The sequence below is a fragment of the Arachis hypogaea genome, chromosome 12 (genome assembly GCF_003086295.3).
Source record: "Arachis hypogaea cultivar Tifrunner chromosome 12, arahy.Tifrunner.gnm2.J5K5, whole genome shotgun sequence".
Classification (NCBI taxonomy): Eukaryota; Viridiplantae; Streptophyta; class Magnoliopsida; order Fabales; family Fabaceae; genus Arachis; species Arachis hypogaea.
This window is the reverse complement of record NC_092047.1, coordinates 73,260,478-73,266,601: the sequence shown is the minus strand read 5'-3', so window position 1 is coordinate 73,266,601 and position 6,124 is coordinate 73,260,478. Positions and strand designations below refer to the sequence as shown.

The 6,124-nt window shown below is 41.0% G+C and overlaps 1 pseudogene; it reads right to left on the bottom strand.

Moving 5' to 3' along the window:
• Window positions 1-5,079: 5,079 nt before the first annotated feature.
• LOC112730127 (2-hydroxyisoflavanone dehydratase-like) lies at window positions 5,080-5,895 on the bottom strand (annotated as a pseudogene).
• Window positions 5,896-6,124: the final 229 nt, after the last annotated feature.

The following is a 6,124-nucleotide window of genomic DNA, read 5'->3' as shown; positions in this document are numbered from 1 at the left end:
TATCTTTTATTTTCATTTTTTGTTTTTATCTTTTCTTAATTAGTATCTTATCTTCTCTCTCATCTTTTACAAAACCTCCTAACTAACTCTTCTCTTCCTTAATTTTCAAAAATCATCTCTCTTCTTCTCTCTCATCTTTTTCAAAACCACCTAACTAATTTTTTCCTCTCGCAATTTTCGAAAATCACATCTCATTCTTCTCTTTCTTCTTTTTCAAAACCTCATAACTAACTCTTCTCTTCCTTAATTTTCGAAAATAATATCTTCTTCTCTCTCTCTTCCTTTTCAAAATCACCTAACTAACTCTCATCACTTTCAATTTTCAAAAATTCCTCTCTCTCATCTCTCTTCTATTTTCAAAAATTTAACATTTAAATTTTAAATTTTTTTTAAACTAATAACTTAATTTTTGAAAATTAATTAATTAAATAAAAATAAAAATATTTTAATTCTTATTTACTTTCTCTATTTATACCTCTTCTCTTCTCATCTCTATTTATTCAACTCTACTTCCTTCGACTCTTTGCCTACAATTCTTTATCTTCTTTCCTTTCTTCTTCACATTTCTCTAGGAAGCTCTTTTGTCCAAGTGGTATAAAAAGCTTTCTTGTGATTTCTTTTCCATCTTTTTATTCTATCTTCTTTTATTTACTCTTATCTACTATTTTCAAGGTATTATTTTTCTTCTACTTCTTTTATTTATTTTTATTTTTATTTTTTGTCTTCTTCTTCTTTCTCTACTTTTGACTTCAAGGAAGAGCTTCTTGTCTATTGGCGTAGTCTCTCTTCTTCCTTTGCTTTTCTTCTTGTTTATAACCAGGAACAGGGATAAAGAACCCCTCTTGACTCCTGATCCTGAACCTGAGAAGACTTTAAGGAGGCGTTTATAACTAGCTAAAGCACAACACTCTAGAAGAGACATTTCAGAAAGTTTTGAACAAGAAACAGGGGACATGGCCAAACCACAAGAGGAGCCTAGAAAGGTCCTTGGTGACTTTACCATGCCTACCTCTGACTTTTATGGTAGAAGCATTGCTGTACCTGCCATTGGAGCTAACAATTTTGAGTTTAAGCCTCAATTAGTCTCTCTTCTGCAGCAGAACTGTAAATTCTATGGACTTCCACTAGAAGATCCACATCAGTTCTTAGCGGAATTCTTACAGATCTGTGATACTGTAAAGACTAATGGAGTTGATCCTGAAGTCTATAAACTGATGCTTTTCCCCTTTGCTTTAAGAGACAGAGCTAAGTTCTGGTTGGATGCCCAGCCTAGAGAGAGTCTTGACTCTTGGGAAAAGCTAGTTAATGCTTTTCTTGCTAAGTTTTTTCCTCCTCAAAGGATGAGCAAGATTAGAGTGGAAGTTCAAACCTTCAGACAAAGAGAAGGTGAATCCCTCTATGAAGCTTGGAAAAGATACAAGCAGCTGATCAGGAGAAGTCCTCCTGACATGCTCTTAGAATGGTCCCTCATAGGCATGTTCTATGATGGATTGTCTGAGATATCCAAGATTTTCTTGGATAGCTCTGCAGGTGGATCTCTTCACTTAAAGAAAACGCCTGCAGAAGCAAGAGAGCTCATTGAGATGGTTGCAAACAACCAAGTCATGTACACCTCTAAGAGGAATCCTGTAAATCATGGAACCTCTCAGAAGAAAGGAGTTCATGAAGTTGAGACTCTGAGTGCCATCCTGGCTCAGAATAAGTTTCTGACCCAACAGGTCAACATGATTTCTCAACATCTCACTGGGATTCAAACTGCAACTGGCAGTAATCAGGAAGCTTCTCTTGAAGAAGAAGCTTATGATCCTAATCAACCCACCATGGAGGAGGTGGATTACCTGGGAGAACCCTATGGAAACACTTACAATTCTTCATAGAGGAATCATCCTAACCTCTCATGGATGGATCAACAAAAACCTTAGCAAGGTTTCAATAACAACCAAGGTGGTAGAAACCAGAATAGGTTCCATAACAGACCACCATTCCCATCTCCTCAAGGGAATATGGAGACCTCTAAGCAAAGTCTTTCTAACTTAGCCACTCTATTCTCCAGCCTCACTAAGACCACCCACAGTTTCATTAATGAAACAAGGTCCTCCATTAGAAACTTGGAAGTACAAGTTGGTCAACTGAGCAAGAGGATCCCTGAGATCCCTCCAGACACTCTTCCTAGTAATACTGAGGTTAATCCTAGAGAAGAGTGTAAGGCCATAACCATCGAGGTTGAGGCCGAATCGGAGGAGAATGGGAAGGCATTGAACGCCAGTGAAGAAGCCTTCACTGGGCGTTCAACGCCCACCAGCCCAGGGAAGCTGGCGTGAACGCCAGCAAGGACCTCCCTGCTGGGCGTTCAATGCCCAGAATGCTAGAGGGACTGGCGTTTAATGCTAGTCAGGGTGGACGGCAAGGGCGTTCAACTCCCACTAAGCTGACAGAGCTGGCGTTGAATGCCATCCCAAGCACACCCTTTGAGTGCCTAAATCCCACTCAAGAACCCTCTAGCCCAGAACCAAAGAAAACCATAAAGACAATTGAGGTTCCTTTGAATGCACTTCTGCAGTGCATAAGTTCTGATGACTACTCATCCTCAAGTGAGGATGAAGACACTAGGGAAGAGCAAGTTGCTCGTTTCCTAAGAGCTCTAATGAAGCTAAATACCAAGTTTTTTGGTACAAAGCCTCTGGAGGAAGAACCTCCACTGCTCACCAAAGAACTCCATGCTTTGGTTCAGCAAGAGCTACCTCAGAAGCTTCCAGACCGTGGACGCTTTCTGATTCCTTGCACCATAGGCACTATGACCTTTGAAAAGGCTCTGTGTGACCTAGGGTCAAGCATCAACCTCATGCCACTCTCTGTAATGGAGAAGTTGGGAATCCTTGAGGTACAAGCTGCACACGTCTCTTTAGAGATGGCAGACAAGACCATGAAGAAGCCATACGGCTTAGTAGAGGATGTCTTAGTTAATGTTGAAAACCACTACATTCCTGCAAACTTCATTGTCTTGGACATTGGAGAAGATGAAGATGACTGTGTCATCCTTGGAAGACCCTTCTTAGCTACTGCAAAAGCTTTGATTAATGTAGCTAAGGGAGAAATGGTTTTCCAATTAGGAGAGGACTATATCTTATTTAAGATGTCCAATCCTAATTCTCCCTCCAATAAGAAAGGGACAACTGTGCAACACCTAGTGTGCCAACCCTCTCTTTCTATGCAGAGCTTTACAGATCCCCGAGACATCAATTCTAAATTTGGTGTTGGGTAGCCCTCAACAAGCTCTAAGCACAAAGGTACTAAAAAGAAAGTACCTAAAGGCTGGAAGGACAAGAAAGTACCAACTGAAGGCCTCTCACCTGACATGAGAGTTGTCTTCACTAAGAATCCAGTCCTACCACATACAGTGAACCGTGTCCTATCTTTAGAGCATGTAGAGCTCATTCATGAGAGGATAGGCAGAAAATTCACTGTAAGGGGCAAAAATCTGAGCCCTTACTCACCTCCTTAAGGAGCTGAAGGTCAAGCTAGTGACTTTAAAAGAGCGCTTGTTGGGAGGCAACCCAACTTTTACTAAACCTTATTTTATTTTATTTTCATTTTTGTTTTTATTTCCGTCTTAAAGTCATGATCATGTGTATCAGTTCAAAGACAGAATTCACAGCAGTGAAAACAGAACACTTCGAAAAGAGTGTTAAAGTTGAACGCCAGCCAGGGAGCAGCCCCTGGGCGTTCAAACGCCAATATAGAGAAGCAGGGAATATGGAATTCCCTAGCCTCTCATGACCAAGAGGTCCCACAGAAGCTCCACCTACTCCACCTTCTTCCTCCCCATTGATCATATTTGCTCAAGGGCAAACAAAACTCTTAAGTTTGGTGTTGCAAAAGCTCTGCTTGGTGACTTTTACCACTCTTAAGTATTTAAAGAAGATGATGGAGCAAACTAGAGCGCATGCACATGAGCCTGTGCAGCCGCCTCAATAAAGACAAAGGAGTGATATAGAAGAGATCAAGCACTACATGGGATCCTCAAGGAGGAGCACTGGCCACCATCATTCGGGTGGATTTGTTCTCTTTTACTCGTTTCCTATTATTTTTCTGTTTTCTATCTGTTTATTTGTTCTCTTGTTCTAAGTTGCATGGTCATTTGTATTTGATGTCTTAAAGATGTAAAATATTCCATATATCTCTCACCTTGCTTAAATAAAAAAAATTATTTGAAAAGAACTGAGAGATACATGAATTTCAAGTTTAAAATAAGATTAGTTTAATTAGTTTGATGTGGTGTCATTTGCTTTTACTTTCTGAATGTATGATTAAACAGTGCATATTTGAAGTTGAAATTTTAGAATATTGTCTCTTGAAAGAATAAGGAAAAAGGAAAAATATTATTGATAATCTGAAAAATCTAAAAATTGATTCTTGAAGCAAGAAAAATCAGCAAAAAGAAAAAGAAAAAGTATGTTGCAAAAGAAAAAAATATATATATGCATGCAAGAATGAAAAAATGGCGAAAAAGAAAAAAAAATATAAAAAGCAAAAAAATCCATTATTGCCTAAAAATGCAGGAAAAAGATGGCAGATTGAAAAATCCAGTAACCCTTTAAACCAAAAGGTAAGGATAAAAGGACCCAAGGCTTTGAGCATCAATGGATAGGAGGGTCCAAAGGAATAAAATCCTGGCCTAAGCGGCTAAAACAAGATGTCCCTAACCATGTGCTTGTGGCATGAAGGTTCAAGTGAAAAGCTTGAGACTGAGCGGTTAAAGTCGTCGTCCAAAGCAAAAAGAGTGTGCTTAAGAACTTTGGATACCTCTATCTAGGGACTCTAGCAAAGCTGAGTCACAATCTGAAAAGGTTCACCCAATTAAAGTGTCTGTGGCATTATTGTATCCGGTGGTAATATTGGAAAGGGATAAGTACTTTTTTCGTCCCCAAGGTCTAGGGTCAAAATCAAAATCGTCCCCAACCTTTTTTTTATTAAAATCATCCTCAACGTTATAAAATCGTCATTTTCTACTTCAATTTTATTTTTTTACCAAATTACCCTTATTAAATAATAAAAATAATTAAAAAATTAAAACAAAACCTATACCCCCCCACCCACATGCCACCCACTGTTCTTAACAGCTTGATAGTACCAAACTCCTCTGTCCCTTATTGAATCCTTTTCAGCAACGCAAACTATGATCTTGGAGCACCCGAGAGTAGCCAAGCTGGGAGCCTCAGGGGCAAAGGGATTGATCAGTGGGTTATCCACCCCGCCGGGCGCATTCGGATACATCAAACCCCACACCACATACGGTGGACTCTCCTCGTGCCCTTCCACGACTTCAGATCCGATGGGTTTTGTGCTCAAGATGTATGGCTGAGAGAGAAAAGCACCCAACAATTTGACTGCGTTAGGTAGAGCCTCAGCACCTGCACGCAAAGCAACGTTGTGAACAAGGTTAGCATAGGCGCTGTCGCCACTGAGGAACACTCTCTGGAAATCGCCATGGTTGAGGATCCATGGATCAGAGTCATTGGAAGCCACCCATTTGGGTGCTTGCCAGCAATCGTGATATGCTGCAGGGAGAGGGATCTCCAGTGCCAGCCTATAGTCAACAGAGACAACTAAGATGTCTGCTTCGGCTTTGGAGAGGAACAAGTTGAAGTAGTTGTGGTGGCGCTCGTTGAAGGCAGATTCAAAGAAGAAGCCTCCATCGTGGAAGTACACCAAGATGGGGACTTTGTGGGCGTCGTGGTGGTGGATGAGCTTTGTTGGAAGCTATAGATGCGCGGAGATGGAAGGGTTGTTGGAGATGACAACGTCTTTGGAAGAAACTGATCCAAGAGTCGAAGGTGGAACAAGTGGAGAGTTTTGGAGGCAGGGGCGGCGGCGGGTTGGACGCAGGGGCGGTTGTGGGTTGGACGCATGGGCGGGGGTTACGGTGAGGGGGTGAGGGGGTGGAAGTTATGGTGAGGGGGTGAGGGAGTGGGAACTGATGAAGGAGGAAGGGAAATTGGGGGTGGGTTTGGGGTGAGGGGGGGGGGGGAGATGAAGAGATGCTGGGTGTAGGTGGGGTGAGATTTTTTTTAATATTATTTTTATTAATAATTAAGGGTAATTTGGTCCAAAAAAATAGAAAAGA